The sequence below is a fragment of the Gigantopelta aegis genome, chromosome 6 (assembly GCF_016097555.1).
Source record: "Gigantopelta aegis isolate Gae_Host chromosome 6, Gae_host_genome, whole genome shotgun sequence".
NCBI classification, from domain to species: Eukaryota; Metazoa; Mollusca; class Gastropoda; order Neomphalida; family Peltospiridae; genus Gigantopelta; species Gigantopelta aegis.
In genome coordinates, this window is record NC_054704.1 from 55,572,103 (window position 1) to 55,596,062 (window position 23,960).

The window sequence follows — 23,960 nt, forward strand, 5'->3', positions numbered from 1 at the left end:
CAAAATATTGCCAAAATGTGGCCAAAAGTTGGTCACATTGATGAGATTTTTGTTTTTGCCAGACCTTGACCACAAAATAGTAATGTAAAATATTCTGAAGCTTATTAGGTACAGAACTAGACCGTCCGAATAATTAGCTGATTTTGGCCATTTGTGGCATAAAAATGGTCAAAAATGGCAATTTTGTCATAAGTGGGGTCAATAAGACTGCTACTTTTGGAATCAGCACTATTTTTAACATAACGCAGGCTTGTCAAACCTTCCTTACCTAAAATTCTGATTAAAGCCATATACCTCTAAGACTATTAACTACCTGGATATTCGAGTGAAGTAGGCAATAGTAAAGAATGAAATCAGAACATCCTGGTGAATGTGCTGCCCATGTAGTAGGTTTCACGAAAAGTGTGAAGTTCCATCAGGGCAATGCATCTACATACACGTTGTATAACTGCATTGCATGGCTGTTGCTTCCAACTTATTGGTCACCCACCGTATTCCCCAGATCTAGCACTGTCTGGTGTTCATCTATTTCGTAACCTGAAACAGAAGTTACACGGTAGGCATTAGTCTGACAATGATGTCATATCTTAGCTGTTGGTGAGATTTTTGATCTGTAGGAAGAATCATTTTTTGTCAGACGCACCAAGGCACTGCATCACCGTTAGAAGATATGTGTGGACCTCAAACAGGTTTTTTTCTACCTTGAAAAGCTACAGGAAGACATGTCCATAGGACAAGATTGTTCTAGGTAGGTCGAACAATCATCCTCATCTTCCTCAGAAAGACTCAGTCGATAAAGATATACATCTTATTTACTGAAAAAGAAACAAATTCATTATTTATTCACACGTTAAACACTGGATTCTCAGAGAGCTAAAGGTTTGGGTGAGAGAGTGAGCATTCCTGCACCCTCTACCTGCATCTGCGATTGCGTTCAGTGGACCTAGTCGCCCTTTCCCCATTACAACCAATGCCTGGCATACCAATGACTGATACGTATTGTTTTGTCCTAAAGAAAGCGAATATAAAAGTTCATTTGCTTACAGCGATTCATGAAAAGAATCACGTTTTCAGTGCCCTCTTGAGTCTGCTTTGTGCGGAGATGCGATTTTGATAACAACGGTTTTGTCGTTACTGACTATTACTGATTCAAAGAATTGGAAGATGTCAGAGGAGGAGGTTAAATCAAATTGCCTTTCACCTTGCAGAGTGGTGTGGCAGGGTTTGACAATTTTTTTGAAAAGTGACTAGCCACGGCTAGTGGGTTTGTACATTCCACTATCACTATCCCACCAAAATAAAGCACTACAATAAACTTTATATGAGGCTAAAATACGATATGTTTCCTATAGTACCTAAAAAATAGGGCTGACTTTTTTTTTTACGATATACACATGTATAAGTTTAAAAAAAAAAAAAAAAATTCGTATTATTATTAATATGTAGGTGAACATTTGTCATTAGCCCTGTGTTAAAACGGACTAGCCCCGGGCGTCGGGTTAGTGGATTTGTCGAACTCTGGGTGTGGTGTGGTGTGGTATGGTGGGCTGGTATGGGGGTGATGTATAGTCTTCCCCGTTCTGAAGCCTATGCCATGCTTTTGAATGGACGATTGTCCAAAGATTCATTTTACTGTTAATTTGAAACGAATGAATGGATGAATGAACGGACATGTTTAACAACCAATCTCAAGAAATTGATTTCTTTCCATACCACTTTTAATGTGACATGCTTATTACGTTTACGTTCGACCAAAATAACGGAACTTTTTATAAAGTAGCTTCAATAAATACAGTAATAACATTTTTAAAAAAACTAAGTAAATTTATTGAAAACATCTCAACATTTCGTGTTTGCAGTGTGATCTTTAACATTTCATTTACCATTTAATAAAATACACATTTAAATGTGCACCTGTGCCAATGCAATAATAGCATGTCGCATTATTATCCTGATTTACAGTAAACATAAAAATAAAACAAAATAAAGTACCAGCATAAAAACAACAACATTTGATTAAACGAAGAAATACGTTCATTTTGAATGTCAATAAGTATAGATTTATTCTGTATGGAAACGGAATTACTCCAGTAAAACACAGAAAAAGAGACGAAAATTAACGACTTATTTGTAATAGAACTTTCAGCCGGTGGAACTACATTACGGTGGTGCCGCCTGTATAGAAAATACGACACGATTGGCTGTTTGATAACCATCCATCTTACGAATTGTTTTAAAATATGTCTAACGAGCGAAAAGGAGATGGATTTACGGGTTATACCAAATAAACCGAGTTCATGGACCTTTCTCTCTCTCTTTGTTTGTATATCTCTGTCTCTCTCTGTCTGTCTCTCTCTGTCTGTCTGTCTGTCTCTGTCTCTCTCTCTCTCTCTCTCTCTCTCTCTCTCTCTCTCTCTCTCTCTCTCTCTCTCTCTCTCTCTCATTACCAAACACTGTTCTAAGTATAAACCATCTGTTGTGTTACTGTTCACAGAATTTGGAACATTTTACAGAACAATCCAACGCCATATAACCGTAAATAAAATGTGTTGAGTGCGTCGTTAAATAAAACATTTCCTTCCTTCCTTTACATGACACCTACAGATGTTCGTCAGACAAATAAACGAGAATATTTGGATTTAAATATGTGATACAGACACAAATTGTAGTTACTATTTTAAGAATGTTTTGATGGCAGCGACTTTCATGTTTCAACTACCGGGTTGTAAGCAAATGATGTAATTTTATACTTGTGTGTTTTGTTTTCACACGTCGCGTATTACTGAATTCAGTTACCAGTTTGAATGGCAGCTTGTCGCGCAATATTAACGGTTTAACACGAATGCCATTAACCAGTCTGGTCTTTCCTACACAGTTATTACTGTTATTTCTCATAATTGTTCAAGTTATTGCCACATATCGGGCAACAAATGCGTCATCAGTATGTCATACAATGTCTCTAACTATTAATAAATGTTTGGCGGCGTGCCATATATCACAGTAACTTCGGTGTTGTTAAAACGCACACGGACGAGATGTAACCCAGTTCTAGATTACTCAACAAGTCGGTGAATCGATCACCAACCATGGATACGGATCCCCCTCCCCACCACGCTGTCCATACCAGTGCCACGCAACTGGTATATCAAAGGCTTTGATATGTAGTGTTGCCTATGGGGATAGGGTATATAAAACATTCATTGCTGCTCCTTCGACAGAAGTAGCCTTAGCCCGAATACTCTGACTGTAAGAGAGCTAGACGGACATTTGAACATAAATACGCTCTCATTACAGCCAGAGACCAAGCTATGTATTTTTTTGGGCAATTCCCGACAACCAAAAAGTTGGCAAAGATTTCCGCTCTAATATCACAACAATCCTATATTTGACGTTAAATACTTTTACATCGATCATTTTCGGGTTAAATGATAAAAAAATCCACATATTGATCACCAATACACACACTACAGAAAGAAACCCGACAGCACCCACATTCAGCTAAGCTTCGGCAAACTCCAGACAGCAGAATTCTAAGTTCGCCGACCTATATCGTGACGTTGTGTCACATGATCGCCCACTCAGCCATTCCGTCTACTAGGCGGAATCGCCCAGTGGGCGATCACGTGATCTACGTCACGAAATAGGTCACCGAGCTTTGTAATTCTTGCGACGGAGTGTCACGAAGCGTAGCTGAATGTGGGTGCTGTCGGATTTCTTTCTGTACTATGTGTATTAGTGATTAATATGTGGATTTTTTTTTAATCCGTTAACTCGAAAATGATCGATGTAAAGGTATTTGACGTCAAACATAGGATTGTTGTGGTATTAGAGCGAAAATCTTTGCCAACTTTTTGGTTGTCAGGAATTGCCAAAAAATTACATAGATTGGTCTCTGACTGTAATGAGAGCGTATTTATGTCCAACTGTCCGTCTAGCTCTCTTACAGTCAGAGTACTCGGGCTAAAGTAGCCTATGTTGTGCAAGCGAGTTTCCTCCCCATTTCGGTGCAGTTAAACAAATTCTTTCTTTCATTAAAAACTGCATTCGTCTCTCTCGCCCGCTCTCCCCCCTCTCTCTGTATGTGTGTGTGTCTCTCTCTCTCTCTCTCTCTCTCTCTCTCTCTCTCTCTCTCTCTCTCTCTCTCTCTATCTGTGTGTGTGTGTGTGTGTATGTGTGTGTGTCTCTCTCTCACACACACACACACACACACACACACACAATTTAATGCACTAAATAATAAACATATTAATAAAACGGTTCACTAGTGGGGGGTTCTTTTTTCTTCTTTTTCTGTTTTTTGAAAATTAAAATAAATAAACCAGGTCTACATTTATAATAGTGGAAGCACACACCATTGCAACAAGAGCATGGTCCAGAACTTGTTTTCCTTCTTTTACAAGGAGTCATTTATTATCTGACGATGGTAATCTCATGGTTATGTCTGCATATGTCTTCTCTCTAGTGGCAAATAAAGACCATCAACACTACTCACAGTGGATTCGTCCCGCATTTATGAATGAGATTAAAACATATTTAGTACCGATGCCACAGTTAGTGTCAGAATTGATTTTGTCCGACATACAAAAAATCGAATTTGAGCAGAATTAGTTTGTCATGTCGAAAATTAGCCGAACACAATTAATTTTTACGGTACATATTAAAAAGATGTGGATGTGGGTGTGTTCATAGCATTCCAAATGCCAGTATGCAATACAAATTTAACCACAACACACACACACACACACACACACACACACACACACACAAGGACACATTGCGCGTACACACAATGACACACGCACGCACGCACGCACACACACATTAAAGTTTAATTGGCAATAGATTTTTAGTAAAAAGGCTATCAGTTTTCAATTGATCTTATGGCTTTGTGTAACTATTAGAAATAAAATATATACGTGTATATGTATATATGTCTACAATTACTGAACAAGTTAAACATTTTCATTGTTTATCAAGACACTAATTATATTACTGAATAATTTTCGCTTGTTTCTTTTTTCTTAAGAAGAAAAATAAAATGGACAATTCGTGACATGATCCAATACTTGGTTTTATTTGCCACGTGTTTGTCTCTACGCAATATTTGTACGAATTCCCTCAGGGTCTCTTTTATTTCATCGTTGAATTATTTACGACGCTTTAGTGACGTCAAGAATCCCCAAAAGAACATCGCGTTAATTACTGAATTAGACGGGACACAAATAACAAAGAAAAGAACTTAATTCAGCCCTCTATCTCTTTTATGATATATTGGTACTAATGTAACGGGCACTTTTAATCACAATCAGTTAAAAGACTGTCGCTGTATATAACATAGAGTTATTGCACCTGAGAGGGTGATGATAACTGGACAAAAATGATACTTATCACATTTACGAGCAACAGGTCCGTATCTAACCAGGGGAGTTTGTATTGTGGATTGGGAGGCAGTAAAACAAGAATAATGGAGAGGGTCTCAGGGGCGTTTGCTGGGGGAGGGATTTAGGCGGTTATCTAAACAAAATTAGCGTGTAATATTAGGCTAGTTTTATAGGTGTCCAGAGGAAAATGTAGACTAAAGGATCGGCCGGGTTCAGATTCGATCCCCCAGGGTCTTCAGCTAAACAATAACATTTTTAAACAAAAGAGGAGTACGTTTTCGTATTTTTCTACCCCTCCCCATTACGAGCTCCCTTCCTTTAAGAACGGTTCTGAGTACATGTACTTCAGTGAACTGGTATGTAAAAGAAAACAATAGCATCTAGTGTTGGGAATCGATTGCAATTTCAATATCGATTATCAGTTATCATCGGTTTGCACCAAGTGATCAACTTCAATTTCACAATCGGTTAGAATTATGTGAACATAACAAGGATTTTAATTATAAGCACCATGCACCTATTGCCATGTCCACCCGGATAATCCTAGAAATCGAACATTTTACCTTTAATAACTATGTAATATAATTTTTCTTTATGTAGACATGAAAACAACCCCAAGCCCAACATATTTCCGACATTTAAACTAGAGAAACAATAACAGTAAATATTTTCCAAGGCAATCTATTATGGATGTTTATAATCGATAATCACATCTGTAGAACTAAACCAATCAAGTTTCGATTATAATCGATCAATGGAATATCACAAATGACATCTTCTCCATCTCAACATATTTTAACATACGGTTATTTCGCCACACAAGATACGCCTACCAAGAAACAGCAAGATACCTTTTATAGGTCAGTACATATCACGGTGTTTTATATACTAGATTTTCATCATCATCATCATCATCATCATCATCATAGACATCATCATCATCATCATCGTCGTCGTCATCATCATCATTATCATCATAATTGTATTTGACTTCGCTATAATCAACCATAGGCGTTAATTTACTAAAATATTGCATGACCAATAATATAGCAAAACAACAATTCCTGTGAAGACATCCAATAGCCTGTGATGGGCACAACCTCTGACTTCGCCAGAGTTCTGTCCAAGACGGTGTGTGCGTGCGTGCGTGCGTGCGTATGTGTGTATGTGTGATTTCGAGCTATGGGTTTATGTTTCCGTTTAGTACTGGCTAATTGATAGATAACAACAACAAAAATATATACCGTTACACCTTTTGTTACAACTTAAAGTTTCACGCTGTGAGCGATCATCAGGTAACGTGTAACTGCCCTGTCGTTACGTCATGAAGCAGTGACGTCATACCAGGCACAGTGGGTACGGGCTATTCCTTTTCGGCTTAGCTTAGGTGGCTGTGTTAATCCATGTGGGTGGTTGTCGGCATTTGGATATAAGTTCATTTCTCTTGTTTATCTAGTTGGTCCCTATAGCTTTCAGTACTTCCAGTTTTTCCTCAAGGCATAGATTGCACTGCCCCGTGCTTCTCTTGAATGTGTTCACTTTCCTTATTACGCGCCACGTTATTGTGTACTCAGCGTTTTTTCTTTTTAGTTCGGAAATGTATTTCGACAGCTCTGTTTCCTTTTCGTACTTGCTGTGCATACAGGACTTCTTGTGGTTGGCATACCTTTCTTTGAAGGATCCTCCTGTGAGGTCAATGTATGTCTTGCTTGATGTGTTAGTGGTATGTACTGCAGCTTCATATATAACTGATTTAGTGAGGCAGTTTCCCTCAAGTGGGCAATCGTCCTTATTTCTGCAGTTGCATTTGTTCTCTGTTTGCTTGTTGCTGTCTTCAGCGATGATTTTTGCGTTATGGTGTTGTATGATCGTTTTCATGTTCTTCGTAGAGCTGTAGCTTACTTTGACGTTGTTTCTGTTGAAGAGATTGTGGTACATGCTGCCGGCCGGGAAGTGCTTCTTTATTAGCTCCTGTTTTCATGCCTGATTGATGGAATGCTAAGGAAAGTGAACACCTTCAAGAGAAGCACGGGGCAGTGCAATCTATGCCTTGAGGAAAAACTGTAAGTACTGAAAGCTAAAGGCACCAACTCGCTAAACAAGAGAAATAAACTTTATATCCAAATGCCGACACCCTCCCACATGGATTAACACAGCCACTTAAGCTAAGCCGAAAAGGAATAGCCCGTACCCACTGCGCCTGTTGTGACGTCACTGCTTCATGACGTAACGACAGGGCAGTTACACTTTACCTGATGATCGCTCATAACGTGAAAATTTTATGTTCTAACAAAAGGTGTAACGGTATATATATTTATACTGGCTCCCCAAGAGGTAGAGCACTATACCAGCCACACCAGGATGAATACTGTATTGTATATATATATATATATATATATATATATATATATATATATATATATATATATATATATATACACACACACACACACACACACACACACATTATATATATATATATATTGTATATATATATACACACACACACACACACACACACACACACACACACACACACACACACACACACACACACACACACACACACACACACACATGTATATATAACAAAATAAATAGAAAAAGACAAAACAAAACACACAAAAGAAAGAAAGAAACAAACAAAAAACCAAACAAACAATACTGTTGTTAATAATTAAGATGGGCAAGCCGAAAACGTTAAAGGTTTATTGTGCTATTTTGTGTGAGTGTCCAAATACAAAACAGAAATTTGGATAACCAATAAAGATTGGAAACCAATAATTCTAAAAGTGTTATCCAACAAACCCCAATAATAGATCATAAGAGCAAAAAACAACAAAAAACCCCACCAAATGTGTGATCATCATACTCAACTAGATTACATAGATATGTATTTGATCTCAGCTAATGGACCGCCACTCGCCCTCCGTACAGACGGGTCCACGCCGGTGATGAGGAGATGAAAGGAATGCAACCAGGGGAACCTATCACAGATCCTAACTTGCCAAAACCACCCTACGCTTACGCTTACCTGTTTGCACTGAACAGTTTGCAGATGTTATCTCGGCCGCCGGGCATTAGCAACAAGTGAATGCCGAGTTACCCATATTAACGATCAATTGATGTCGAACACTGTGTTCGAAATGTGTATCGTCTTCGACAGTTATTGCCACGCAGATGGCCCCGTCGTGCTCTAGGGAACAGACAGCAACCTGCATCAAGACCAGCCTAGTTCATCTAACGGAATTACATTATCAGTTATGTCAGTGTTGTTCCAAATCATGGACGCCATTCAAGTTCGTCTTGAAAATAACGAAAGTCAATGTGGCACAGGTCCAACTCGGGTTCAAATGTAAACTTTGGATAAATTATTTCAGTACTAGAAGAAGTTTGTTTTGTTTAACGACACCACTGGAGCACATTGATTAATTAATCATAGGTTTTTGGATGTCAAACATTTGGTGATTATGACGCACAGTGATAAGAGAAAACCCGTTGCATTTCTCCTAATGCAGCAAGGAATCTTTTATATGCACTTTTCCACAGACAGGAAAATACACACCACTGCCTTTGTCCAGTGGTGGTGCACTGGTATGAACGAGAAAAAATTCATTCAGTTGAATGGATCCAACGAGGTGGTTCGATCCTACGACGCAAGCACGTTAAACTGGCACTCAACCGACTGAGCTAAATCCTGCCCCTTCAGTACTAGATGTAAACCGCGCTTAGCACAGGATGGTGGCTTACACTGGGCTCTCCCCCAAATATACGTGTATATAGCCACTTCTATGTTAAGTGACAGATGGCGACGTCCATTGACGTTGTATTTATTATGGAATTCATCTGTCTATGCAATATTTAATTCGATATGTGTATGGTTTTCGACTGAACCGGAGTGCCAAAGCATCCTTGCGAAATGTGGCATCGGGTAAGTAAAAAGAAGACTGTCGAAGTGCATATCAAAGAGAAGAAGCGATCAGAACGATCGGAAACTGTTAAATAAGTCTTGCGTATTATATTATAGATTTTGGTAATTTCCTAGTTCTACGGAAGGAAGAGAAACATGTTTTGACAACGAACTTAATACATTTTTATTAACGTTATATGGTGTCGGACATATAGTAAGGACCACACATATAGAGAGGAAAACCGCTGCCGCCACGTTATTGGCTTTTATTTTCAATTATAGCAGCAAAGGATCTTTTATATGAACCACTCCACAGACAGAATAATACATATTATGTACGAACGTTACACCAGCTGTGCAACAAAAAACAACAACAAAACAACAAACCCTAACAACCTCCAAAAAAACTAAACGACAACAACAAAAATAATATAAAACAAGACCAAAAAAAAAGGAGATAAACCCCAACAACAATAAAATACAACACACAAAGAAACAAAACAAAAAAGTGGTTTTGTGATAACCCGTTTAAACATGCAAACCTTCTCCCCCCTCCCCCCAAAAAACAACAAAAACCCGAAAGAAAAGAAAGAAAAACAACAACAAAAAAGAACCCTGAATGACAAAAAAAAGACCCCCCCCCCCACACACACACCCCAATACCCACATCAAACAAAAAACGAACAGCAACGACAAACACATCAAAATCACAATAATAAACACCCCCTTCCCAACCCTCAAACCAAACCACAAACACCAAAAACAAAATGAAACAACTACAAAAAAACGCCACCCCATAACCCCCTCCACATACACCACACACGCAAACACACACAAAAAACCCAACAAAAAACCCCCCAACCAAACAAATAACAACACCCCCCAAAATAGTTAGCAAATTTAGAATTACGTTTAGGCCAATCTGATTAAAATTAGCTCTACTGGTCTTACCAGTACACCTAACAGCATTGCGTGGACTCACATGTCCAGGTGACATTTCATCTATAAATAACAATTTAAATATCGACCAATTACACTTTGCCTTTTATAATGTTATTCGGGAGCATACAAATTCTAAAAATATCGGTCAAGACTATTTATGCAATAGGTGAACTTGTTGATCTATTTCAGCATTGAAATAACAGGGAGAAAAGTGCAGTAATAAACTCTGGATTGTATACTAGTATAAACAGATTTTATGGCTATATATATATTCTTTATTCCTCTTAAAGAGAGTTACAATAGCATTAATAGTACAAGAAAGTAGCACAAAAAAAAGACAAGTTATTGTAAACGTCAGAAACAATTACAAGATTATGAGAAACACGTTATATAACACACTCACACACGTACTCACAGACACACACTGAGGTGTACATATAGTAATATCTGCAGTATGCAAATATTTAATTAGTTAGTAATGCTTTAAAATAGATTTTACTTAACAAGTAGATGAAGTAAATAACAACTTCACTATACAATTTTGCGGTATCTTCGTCAACATTAATTGGAGAATTACAAGACAATAGCTATACGATAAATTTATCGTCAGAGAGATTATGCAATTCAGTGCTTAGCTCCATTGGACCAATATCAAAGAGTGAACACCAAAACCTGTCTCTAATTTCTGATAAATACTGACAGTAATTTATAACATGTACAAGAAGATCAGAGTATTGCACTTTACAAAGAGTGCACAATCCTTGGGATGACTGTGGTCTCCACGAAGCGCAACACTAATGACATGATGGGCCTGCTCCTTTAGTAAAGGAGTGGAATGAGATATTTCCCAAGCATTGTGCATTTTTAAGTCTGGATGAATTTGCAGGAAATGATTAATGTCTGGAGTTGAAGAAATGTGTGATTTCCATTTTGCTTCCTCATATTCAAAAACACTTTTATTAACTATTCTTTTCCAAATTTGTTTGGGAGGAAATGTGGAAGTTTTATAAAAGTTATTTAAATATGTAATCAATTTATATTTACCAAGTATCCTGTGTATGTCTCTTGCAAAACCAACCGGAACGGGAACACACTGGTTCTTAAAACATAGTAACCTACTTGTTATAATCCTGTAGGGTAAACTCCATGCAGGACAGTGAAGGAGATGTTGTAGAAAATTTAATTTATGGATATCTATTCTGCCTTCAATTGAAATGGTACCGACTAACCCTAAACGAATAATTGTTTGTGTCCTTTTAGGTAGACCTTTACTGCAAATCTAAAGGCCCTTTCTAAAGCCAATAACTCGTTCTCAGTAATGGTGTTCCATAGTTCACAGCCGTAGAGCGCTTTAGATAAACACAAATTGTTGACTAACTTCAAACTAGTGGTTGGATTCAGTCCGTGTGGGTGACACCTTGATTGCAATATTATCATACTTATAGATTTGATTGTTTTATATGCTTGTAACGTCTGGTCCCAGTTATTTAGATGCTTATTTAAAATGATACCAACATGTTTTATAGAATTCGTACAGGGTATTTGTTTCCCATATAAAAGGAGATGTGGGTCCGTCTCTTTACAGAAATTAATCATCTGACATTTTAGCGATGAAAACGTAAATCTCCATTTCAGACTATATTGTTGGCAGATTAATAGCATAGTTTGCATATTGCCATTTGTAGGGGAGATAACAGCAATATCATCGGCCTGTGTAGGGCATGAAACGTGGACACCTAGGATCATAGAACCTTTCTTTGAATGTCTTAACTTGTTTAGAAGATCATTTATATATAAAACGTACAATTTTGGGGAAAGTATGCTACCTTGAAAAAGCCCTCTCTGCTGTTTGAAATAATGCTAAAAGGTATTGTTTACAAAAACACACGATTTGGCGTTGTTGTAAATTCTGTTCAGGATGAGCCATACCTTAGGAGGGATTCCAATTTCAGATAATTTATACAATAAACCTGTATGCCAAACTGTATCAAAGGCTTTTGAACTATCTAAAAAGGCTATGCAAGTGCCGTCATTACGCTCCTTATAGTGATTTACAGTTTTTTGTACCACAAAAGAAGCATCTTACCAGTACACCTAACAGCAATGCGTGGACTCCCATGTCCAGGTGACATTTCATCTATAAATAACAATTTAAATTGCAGTAATAAACTCTGGATTGTATACTAGTATAAACAGATTTTATGGCTATACCATCACAGTTTTCTTTTCGTCTTGAAACGAATTTTATATAAAATGTTATATTTAAATTAGTTTCCGGCATACTTCGTAATTCACCCGAATCATTTCGTACACCCTCGACATAATCCCGAATGTTTTCAAATTCTTTTCAAATCACTGGCATGATTTTGCAAGTAAGGTATTGATTGGTCGAATGAAAGGTCAGCTGGACATGAGCTCCACCGGGCTGCTGTTAGATCCACATGTAATAGTGGAGCTAATTTTAATTAGATTGCGTTTAGGCTTACGATAAATCGGTATAACATCAAAATACCGAACGATATATACGGCCCAGCACTACCGAACATATTACATAGATCAATGGTAAAGAACTCGTTTAAAGTACAGTAATTAATCCACCTCGATCGCTGGACCCATTAGGTTCTGGAACAGCACAGGTATATCAAAAGAAAGAGGTTTGTTTTGTTTAATGACACCACTAGAGCACATTGATTTATTAATCATCGACAATTTTTTTATTATGCACCATCCCAAAGACAGGACAGCACATACCATGGCTTTTGATATACCAGTCGTAGTGCACTAGTTAGAACGAGGTATATCAAAATACGTGGTATGTGCGAAACGACATATCTCTGCTGCTGTTAAAGGAGGGGACAATTAAGGCATTTGGCCTGGTATGCATATTCAACGATATATAATACACATTATTGCTTAATATCAACAAGTATAATCCTATAGTTAATTAATAAAACGGTGAAATGTGACGACTATTATATATAACGGGCGCAGCCATTTTGTATCATCCCAGTGAATACGCCCTCTGACGAGCTGGTGGTTACGTAATACCTAACGTGTCACGTCAGGAATTGGTCTTCGAACAGAAGAAACAAAACATACCTGATTTTTGCGGATGCATCGCAATGTTCTGTAATAATAGTCATCCCAGTAAGCCAGCAACAATTATATATTATTTTTCAATACAAAATAAACCACCATTGTCAAAGTGTTGAAATAACTGTTTTATGTTTTGTACATAAATTAACCCATGTACTGAAATAATAGTCATTGGAGTGTTTTCTTGGTTAATTGGTCTTTTCTTTCCGTAGCCTGTACCTGTGGTTCTGATTGGCAGGTGTATATTTAGACGGTCCCCAGACACTGTGTTTAGACACACTAAAAATACGTGCCTCTTTTATTAAGATCACAGGGTATTGTGTGATAACCGCACGGATATTCCTCAAATCGTAATGGACGTATTAGCCTTCCTGCTTTATTACTGTAAGTAATTCTATAAAACCCTTGATTAAATAGACTTTCCCATCTAAAATAAAAAACCCTGACCAATTATGTCGTCCCATTTTTGCTCGAACGTACCCTACCAATAGGCCTAATAATATGCAATTTTATATAAAAATACTATAACTCCATTTCGTTCTATTGATGCAAACTGAAACATATTTAGTTAAATAGTTTATTATACTATCAAGTCATTTATGTTGTTTTACAAGTCAGGTTGATGAAAGCGAAGTGCCTTGTCGTAAATTAGAGCGTTTGTTTACACTGTACATAGAGGAGATGGACGGAGCTGACGTCACTTCGCCCCAAGCTATAGGTTGGACTATACCAATTCAAATCCCATAGGCGACCATGTTAACGTTTGTGTTTAAAAACACTATATGCAATATATCAACCAAACTGTGACCCATAAATATCAGTACTACAACCCCTACCTCAAAGTATTAACTGCAGAAAATGGTACCTTTCATGGCTCATTTTCGGTATAACCAGATGTTTCTGCAACACCCCTAGTTTCGCACAAAATTTTAGTACTTTTTTTTTACAGGTACCCCATACATGTTCCAAGCACAAGGCTACTTGACACGGTGGTACTACATCAAATAAAATTGCATACATTTTTAGCCCAGATGAAACTAATTGTTTTTACAACCAACACACTCACATTTATAACCAATCACAGGACTTGTGGTGTTAACTTCTCTATCAAAAGTTCGGTACACCTCGAACTTCGACCCAGCCGGAAATTAATTGGTATAGTGCAACCTATACTGATAACATACATGTTTCAAAAGGTGGTGAATCATGTGTTTTTATGACAACCAGGATCTGGTGTCTTCTGACATAAACTGACAACCTCACTGAAACTGTTGTTTTCTACAGTGCAACCTAATTTAATGTACACCTCACAAAACACATGTATTTTGTACAGTTTTGTACAAATGCAATATGTCATATTTGAAAAAATAATTTTTTTAAAATAATACTCCTGAAGATATTTATTGTCAGATGTGTGTGTGTGCTCAGCTATATATGTAGAGACAGCATGGCTATTCAGAGTACCTCAACTCCTTAAACTTATTCCATTGAAACACATGTACTTGACTGACCCCTAGATTATGAAGACCTCAATAGGCACATCAAAGAAATATCAGTATTAAAAAAATACAATGTCTGAGGAAGGAAAACCAACATGACTGCATCTGTATGAAGTAATGACTTAATGTCCTGCACATCACTGTTGGAAGAAAATCCTGTATGCTGAGTGTGGGCATCTTCAAGTTACCATGTGCGGGAATTTCAAATCCATCAGCTATGCAGATTTTCAAATTGGACCATCAAAACCATTGGCAGCCACCAATATTCCTGACTATATTTTATGTATACCCTACTGTAGTTGGAGGTTTTAAAAATGTGTAATATCTGGAATTATCATGCAGCTTTCGCATATTTATTTTTGATTCATTACTAAAAAAACCTGTTTTTAAGTGACATAATTACCCGAACATCTATTTTATTGCATTATTTTCTAATCCAGATCAATACAATATGTATATTGGATGTATTCCTACAATCTGTAATCCAGCATATCATTTAGCTATTAACATTGGATAATACAGCATTAACAATAAAATAAATCATCAAATTACACCAAGGTAGATAATCAAATCTGGAAAAAATTGGTTCCATATCTAGTATACACTTAAAATACACTTCATGGGAGCAAACTAAGTGATTATTTTAAAAAAAGATTTGATCTGGAGACCTAAAGATATGTTTAACAAGCTTATTGTTATGTATAAATGAGAACAGAAGGCACAATAGTGACAAAAATTTTAATTATGGCTTTGGTAAAAAAATTCTTCAAAGTAAAAAAATGTTTCCCCTAAAACTACAAATTTGTCTAAAATATGACTTAGCACCCTATAAATATGCCAAAAGGACAATAAAAATCAAGGTCTTTAAAAAGTTAAGCTATCAGAAGTACACACATGAAACATTAACTATGTTTATAGAAGTTAAAGACATTATCCCAATATTGGCACATGTTATTTTTTATATAAAAATAAATTGCTATTAAAATCTAAGTTCAGACTGCCTAGATATATTAACATATTTAAGAGCAGTTGTATATGGCAAGTCAAACACCATGTAAATAAGAACATTCAAATCTCGGTATAGTATGAATTATAGGCCAAAATCAACTTTTCCTCGGTGCTAATTTTGTTCAAAACTCCCATTCAGAGCTATGTACAGTAATTATTGTCAAGGTCAAGGTCATTGTGAACTTGCATGGGCCGAGTGACCGCTAATTAATCAAATAGTGTAGTTTAATTTAATTAAATCACAAAAATCATAATCTTTTATTATGCACTGAATATGTGCTATAGGTGGACTATACCAATTCAAATCCCATAGGCGACCATGTTAACGTTTGTGTTTAAAAACACTATATGCAATATATCAACCAAACTGTGACCCATAAATATCAGTACTACAACCCCTACCTCAAAGTATTAACTGCAGAAAATGGTACCTTTCATGGCTCATTTTCGGTATAACCAGATGTTTCTGCAACACCCCTAGTTTCGCACAAAATTTAGTACTTTTTTTACAGGTACCCCATACATGTTCCAAGCACAAGGCTACTTGACACGGTGGTATTACATCAAATAAAATTGCATACATTTTTAGCCCAGATGAAACTAATTGTTTTTACAACCAACACACTCACATTTATAACCAATCACAGGACTTGTGGTGTTAACTTCTCTATCAAAAGTTCGGTACACCTCGAACTTCGACCCAGCCGGAAATTAATTGGTATAGTGCAACCTATACCACCGGACGTCACAAAAACAAAACAAAATGGCTGCCCCAGTTAGCAGGAATAATCATTAAAATCATAAAATTACACGGTTTTTTTCATTTGTTAAATTGCCAGTATGACATTGTGTTGGTGGTCCGAGTATGTATCTTTCCAACACATAAGGCTCTTGTTTGAGTTGACCCTACCTTTAAGTAACCGATGTGATCATTACGTCGGCGCTCCGACGAAGGGACGAATATTCCACAATTTTGAAAATTGACATATTTTGAAAATTGAATATTTTTCATATTTTTTGTCCAGTAGCTTATGATTGTGAAAACAACTTTACTTCTTTAATTAGTTAATTAATTAATTAAATTTTGACAATGAGTCAAATCGCTGGATAAAGCCAGTAACGTTATCAGACGAACAGCCGAATTTACATTACATTTATTTGGTTTCCATTTATGATGAATTATTATTATTATATACTGTTCAAAATAAGTAGGTATATTAAAATATAACATTAGATAATGAATATTGTTCGTTATATATTTTAATAGGAATTATTGCAAAATAACAAGGAGGTTATTAGACAGTATATTAGCGTGAAATGTTAATGCATGGGTAATTGACCTGGCGAGATGAAACACAGATTGATTGATGCTTAGGGTAAAGAGGGTGAATTTTATGTTTTTGCTTCATGGGTTTGTAACTGGTGAGATCCTCGCGATTCGCCAAACATGCACGGACCCGGCGAGACATTCTCCTTGTCAAGCGTTCATTCTGATGATGGAGTATCCTAGCCCATTCTTGTTAGAGCGCAACTCCCATCTCGGCCAAAGTAGTCGGCTGACCTGCAAGTTGTCCGACACGTCGCCCCATGATGCCCCAGACTTGCTGACGGGGTGAAAGGTCAATGGGACGTCGCCAAACCCGGTCACGCTGATCATGAACATCTAATAGTCCATGGGCTAGGTGGGGCCACCGTGCACCCCCGCCACATCTTAACTTCTTTGGTATATTTTTTATAATTATGGGTCTCATAATTCAGAAAAATGATGTTAACAGGAAAACCAACGACGAGTGGTTACATTGGGGGTATGGGAAACATTATTGTTAATATCAGCACTTTATATTCTTATAATATGCACATATTTGGTATCAATGGAACGGGAATGATCCACTCTACACTTCAGTATTAATTATTTGAAGATTTTCCCATTTGTTATGTAACTAGAGGCCAAAAGGTGGCGTTTTTTGAAGGAAAGTGAAACTTTTAGACTTTTTGCAATAAAATCGCCATCATGTGCATGAAAGGTGAATGAATCAGGTAATCTTAGCTTAGAATATATAAAAAAGGAACCTGGAATAATTTGGGTGGTACTATATTAGTTTTGGGACACTAATAAGGCAGTTTAACCCCTCCATATCCATCACCAAAATTTCACATTTTTCTGCAAAAGTACCGCTAAGTGAAATGTATTTTTTATTATTTCCTGCAAAATGCTGTTAAGTATTTGTTTTGTGTTCACATGACACATTTCATTTCTTTGGTGAACATATTAACCTTTATATTAATCACACCTAACTGTTTTTATCTAATTATTATGTTCGTGCACGGATAATCTCAAGGCGATCCTTTAGATCCACCTAATGGTACAACTCAGCTGGAAAGCAGTCTAGGTGTCATCGTCACTAACCGTGTTTGATTCATCATCTGTGTCCTCATTATCGCTGTATTCCTCATCTTCAGAATCAGTTTCTGTGTCATCCTGATGAATGGTCTCAAGGATGTCTACAAGTTCTACTGGGAGTACATCCTTCTAACTCCACTTTGGTTCCACTCCATTATCATTTGTCCATCCATGTCCTTCGGTTGGGTCTGGTATGGGTGGTTATGGCATATAAGCACGTTTCCATACCCCAACCTGGACGTTTACCCGTTTCAGGTGCTCCATCAGGGTGCTTTAGCATGGGGGCATTGACTCAGTGTCCCATCGTCTCCGCATTTTGACAGCGGGCGAACATGGCGAAGGTTATTTACTTTCTTTATTCCATTCTCCCCGTACATTTCGCATGTTGCCACTTCCGCAGGTATTGTCCATGCTTCCCCTAGTTCTGCGAATGCTTTCTGGAAGTTATCATTTTTCATCAACATTTTGAGGGGTTTGACGTTTCCTTTTGATTTAAAAGCACTGGTGCTATCACACCCCATGAAGCAATGCAAACCCAGCAGTGCTAAGCACAGTATTGGAGTATGTGACTCTGCTAAGTCACTAATGTCAATGCAACGCTTTGTGCGTCCCTTTCCTGTTTCGAACAGAATTTGCAGGTCGTTCAGCAAGGAAAAAAAGATACCTTTATCAGGGCTTTTCACTCGCACAGTTCGAAAACCTCGCTGCTTTGCATATGCACAATACAACACCACCCTTGTGTCCGTTGTGTCCGTGGTGGTGGTGGTGGTGAGTTTAAGGGGGGCGGAAGTTGGAATACGAATTTAGTAGTTACGTCAAGGGACCTAAAGCTAACATTCGACTCATGTCTGGATAAAATTATTAAATATTAAAGTGCTCGCCCAAAAAGTCATCTAGCATAAATCATTGTAGACTGTGGCCAGAGTGCACGCTACGGAAACGTTGATACATGTACCATTTAAAAAAAAAAAACATCGGACAACGTTGGTGCATTAGATCACAGTTAATGTCCAACTATTAAGTATAGGATGATGTATCGAACGATTACTACACAATAGCTGGTATTCCTTGGACTTTATTTTTGTTGCAAACAGCAAACAGAAATATGGTGCAAAATATCACCAGGATTTTATGTTGGAGGGACCACCGTGTGTGTGTGTGTGTGTGTGTGTGTGGTGTGTGTGTGGTGTGTGTGTGGTGTGTGTGTGTGTGTGTGTATTAGTAATGTTATGGGGCGACAGTCTGATTGGAATGGACTCTACTGTGAATCTGATTTTAATCAGATTAAGGCGACAAAAAATACATAACGTGGGTAAACCCCCAGACGTGATTGTATGTGTGTGTGGGGGGGGGGGGGGGGGGGGGGCGGGGGATCCGATCGAGACACATTCGCTTCTAAGTCGGACTGTATGACATACCTATTTTCACAGGTTTTGTTAACATTTAGTGTAAAAAAAACCCCACCTACATTATTACAGACATGAAAGCCAATTCCAGACACAGTTTGACACCCAATAGCCGATGTATTTTTGTGTGCTAGGATGCCGTTGAACATTCATTCATTCATTCATTCCAATTCCAGAAAAAGCCTTAAAATAAGGTTTTGATAAACGTATTTGTTAAAAGAAAACAACTGGTGTAATTTGATAGTTTACAACATTTCTCTTCAAAATTAATCTGGTTGCTATGTTGAAACATTGCCTTAGAGATAAAAATTGGGTAAACAAGTATACATTTACTTTTTTAAAATTATTTTAAATGATAAACTGTCGCCAAAGTATCACCTGAAATGATTATAAACGCCCACTGGTGTATTTTAAGTTAACAGTTAAAGTTTGTTATGTTTAACGACACACAAGAGCACATTGATTTCTTAATCAACGTCTGCTGGATGCCAAACATGGTAATTTTGACTCAGTCTTCAGAGACTAAACGGCAAGAGCTATTTTATAATGCAATTTTGCCACAGACAGGACAGAAAGTACCACGATCTTAAATATACCCAGGCCCGTACGCAGAAATGTATGGGGGGGGGGAGGGGGTGCGTAAACGACGACCCAAAAGGCGGAGTTGCTAAGGAGGTCCGGGGGCATGCCCCCCCCCGAAATGTTTTTAAATCTAGAATGCAGGAGATGCATTTTCCTGCATTCTGGGAAGTAAATTTGAAATTATTTCACATCGTCAGACTATTTTTTTTTTTTTTTACACATCCACGGACGGACCTCGGCAGACTATAGGGGGTCCGTACGAACCCCTCGCATCCCCCCCCCCCCTGCGTACGGGCCTGGTACCAGTCGTGGGGCACTAGCTGGGAGGGGCAAAAAACAATCAGAGAACAGGTTCGATTCTACCGTGAATTGTAAGAAATACAAACTTGAAAATGTCACTGCAAAAAGGAATGTACCGAAACTCCGAGTTTCATAACCCATTCGCAATATCTTCACAGCCCGAAATGTTGAAATTTATTGGCGTATGATGCGTCATAATATCGTGAAATGGCCTGTCTACCATAAATCGTTTTGAAGACTTTCGGAAGTCATTGGATGTTATAACCCTGATAAAACAAAATTCTCATAACGGTTTGTCGGTCATTCTCTATGATATCAGGGTCATTTTCCTAAAATATGTCATATTGCGGTACCCGCCCCTAAATACAGCTTCAAAGTTAACAACTTAGTCAGACTCACGATAGCCTTTTCATCACTTTACCCAACTTGTTTCGAATCACAGTATAGATACGCAGGCCCGTACGCAGGGGGGTGGGGTGTGGGGGCGGGGGTGGTGGTGGTGGTGGTGGTGGGGGGGGGGGTGGTGGTGGTGGGGGTGCGACGGGTGTGTACGCACCCCCCCCAAATTACTAAAGGTCCACTTTTCTCTATAAAATTTAAATAACGTTACGTAATCGTTGTTGTTTTGAGGGGTTATTTTTATGTTGATTGGTCCCATCACGAGCAATTCGTACCTACCCAATAAAAATCCTGCGTACGGGCCTGGATACGATATAGTAAGGTAACAAATTGGTACTTACCTTTAATATATTCATACGTCAAACAGTAAATCCAGAAAGAAAACCGAAGTAAAAATAAAAATTATAATAAAACACCATACTGATAGACGAACAATGCTCAGGCAATACGTTGCTACGTAAACGTCACGTGTAGACGTTTATGACGTCATAAAACTGTACGACAAAACAAAATGCAGTCAAAGGGACGTAACACCAGCCAGAGAGAGTTTAACGACGCAATCAGTGGGTGTAAGGCCATTACATCGACTTTTCCCACTCTAACCACTAACAACTAACCTACTCTCCTGGACAGACAGCCCAGATAGCCGAGGTTTGTGCCCAAGACAGCGTGCTTGAACCTTAATTGGATATAAGGACGAAAATAAGTATAAATGGAATGAATCATTCAGCGATACAGCAGGTGTTCGTGAAAAGATCAACGTATCATTTCCCATCAAGGTATGAAAGAGATTTTGTACTTTCTGTTGTATTATATTTCTATTTATTGTCTTAATGCGTGAAATAAATGTCAAATGTATCGAAATACCAAAACTAGGAAAATAGGGCCGGAAAACATTATAGAAACTTAAAGAAAATTCTCTTCTTAACCGTTTAAGGAGTTTTAGACTATTAACTACTCAGTTGCCCCCCCCCCCCCTACAAAATATCCTAGCTACCGCCCTGCATCTAAAGTGTGTGTGTGTGTGTGTATGTGTGTGTGTTTGTGTGTGTGTGTGTGTGTGTGTGTGTGTTTGTCTCTCATCTTTATTTATATAGACTTAGGAAAAGAACCCTGTACATTTTCGTTTTCAAACGAGTGAGTGCCGGGGGAGGGGGTCACGCCTCTAACTCTTGGTTCCTACGGGCCTGATCAAATATATTTGTGTGTGTGTGTGTGTGAGAGAGAGAGAGAGAGAGAGAGAGAGAGAGAGAGAGAGAGAGAGAGAGAGAGACAGACAGACAGACAGACAAACAGAAAGGGAGAGCTATAGAGAGATAAAAGGGAGGGATGTGTGTGGGTGTGTGTGTCCTCTCTCAGATTCCTCTCTCTCTCTCTCTCTCTCTCTCTCTCCTCTCTCTCTCTCTCTCTCTGTGTGGGTGTGGGTGTGTGGGTGTGGGTGTGTGCAAGAAGTATATTAAATGATATGAGAGCTTAGTGTAGAATATATGTATTGTCCATATGTATATGTATATATGATTTGTTGCAATCTACAATCAATCTATTGTGCTTAAAATATAATATGCAGACATTTTGACAGCAAAGCTAATTACGTGCAAACATAATTCATTACTTGTCTAGATCAGAAAAAAATTCGATTTCTTTTGATTATTTATTTTGGCAACATCTGTATTCATTTCCCAATGGAAAACAATATTGCACGAGTAATAATATTAGTTTACCAGAGTAAATTAATTAGTGTCGTTGTATTGCCTTTTATTTCGTTATTTGACCTACACACTGCTCAGCGAAGCTGTTACCAGCCATTTAGTTATTACACAAAGTTTTTTGTTTTCCATCGAACCCCCCCCCCCCCCACCCCCCCCCCCCACCCCCACTTCTATCTAAATTATGTGTTTCTCTTGGGTTATCTCACCACTACTGGGAATTATGATCTACTATATTTTCCTGTTATATCCAATAAAACACGCTGACAGTGACACGCAAGTTTCCTGCCAGAACAGAGAACTTTTAATTGTTTAGCGTGAGAGAGAAGTTTTGCTGTAGCCAGAGTATGGTTAAATTTTTGTGCCCCACCCAACTCCAAGTTAGAAGACGATTTAAGTATGGATTTGAATTTGATTTTTAAAAAATAACAAATTATTCCAACAATTCACAAGAATGTAGCTAATAAATCTCCATCTTGTTAGAAACTGTTTTAATACAAACAGAGGTAATTTACAAATATTCAGTATTTCATAACACCTTTAATAACTGGCCCCTCCAGTTAGCCCCTCTAACCCAGTTATCGGCATCTTCCGACGCCTATGTCTTTTCGATTTAATGTCAAAAATGGGATTCAATTTTCTTCAAGCTTATCAAGTTTTATAACAGAAACCGTGACAAAATACATGTAAAAATACATCGCTATATACATTGCTATAATTAGTACGAAACTATATGTAATTTCTTTCTGATGTTGATTATCACTTTAGTTTTGCATTGACCATAGTTTGACACCCAATAGCCGATATATTTTTCATGCTGAGGTTTCGTTAAACATTCATTCATTCATTCATTCATTCATTCATATGTAATTTCTTTTATTTGTGTTATTTAATTTATGCTAATAGCGCAGATATTACATTCTTTGAAGATGGAACTCCATACAATCAAGAAAATGTTCACGGCATTTTCCACGGCAATTTTTCCGTTAACATGTTTGCATCTCTGTGGATTGTAAGTAACTTTGAATGATTAGTTTGTTATTTGTGTTGTTTGCCAATATGCTGTAAGATTTATTTAAACCAGTGGCGGTATTCGTTGATTAAAAGTGACATAACAGTTAACACGCGAATGATACGTGCACGTTCAAGAATAATGGGGTTGCAAGGGGATGACAATTTATCATTATTATATAGGGTAGTCAGTCCGCAGTGACGTGCCAGTTTAATCTTTATATTTTAATTATGTTACATCAAAGTGTCAGAATATATTTAAAGCGATATAGAATTAAAATAATTTTCTTTAATAACGACATAATTTCTGTTAGGAAAT

General features: G+C 37.6%; 1 long non-coding RNA gene across 1 annotated transcript in view; it reads right to left on the bottom strand.

The window, feature by feature from the left end:
• Positions 1 to 21,325, bottom strand: part of LOC121376065 — a 34,810-nt gene extending 13,485 nt beyond the window's left edge. The window contains exons 1-2 of the long non-coding RNA XR_005958395.1: positions 21,266 to 21,325; positions 314 to 537 (exon numbers count right to left, since the gene is read on the bottom strand). This is a non-coding gene — a long non-coding RNA (uncharacterized LOC121376065). The remainder of the gene's footprint in view (positions 1 to 313; positions 538 to 21,265) is intronic.
• Between the last annotated feature and the right edge of the window lie 2,635 nt (positions 21,326 to 23,960).